The sequence below is a fragment of the Cariama cristata genome, unplaced genomic scaffold (genome assembly GCF_000690535.1).
Source record: "Cariama cristata isolate BGI_N322 unplaced genomic scaffold, ASM69053v1 scaffold10500, whole genome shotgun sequence".
NCBI classification, from domain to species: Eukaryota; Metazoa; Chordata; class Aves; order Cariamiformes; family Cariamidae; genus Cariama; species Cariama cristata.
The window spans coordinates 6,832-7,332 of record NW_009596376.1 but is presented as its reverse complement, the minus strand read 5'-3'; positions in this window follow the sequence as shown (position 1 = coordinate 7,332).

The window sequence follows — 501 nt, the reverse complement described above, 5'->3', positions numbered from 1 at the left end:
ATGTGCCTACATGGTAAATGATCTGTAATCATTAGCAAGTGGGCTGTTTCCTTCTTCAGACACAATTAGTGGGCAGGGTCCGGAAAAATCTTTCTCAATCTCATTTCCTTCACCGGATGCTCTTGAGATGCCGGTACTGCCTGGGAGGAGGCAGGGCACAGCCGCTGCCCAGAAGCAGCCTTCCCCTTTCCCCAGGGTAGGAGCATCCCCCCCTCCATCAGGCCCCAGGGACTGCCTGGGGCAGGCAGGTGAAGTCCCAACCTGCAGGTCAGTGAGGCTGAATGAGACACACACCGGCACCGATTTTGAGCAAGGCAAGGCAGGAAAATGCAATGGCATGGGGATGACATGATTTATAGTTTCTCAGTCAGAGGAGAATTTGCTCTCCCTGTAAACCCCGTCCTTACCTGGTGCCCAGAGCTCTCAAATAATTCAGTGGGTCACAAAAAGCATAAGCAATTAACAGCCGCCTCCCAGCCCCGAGCTCTGCCGACAGCAGGT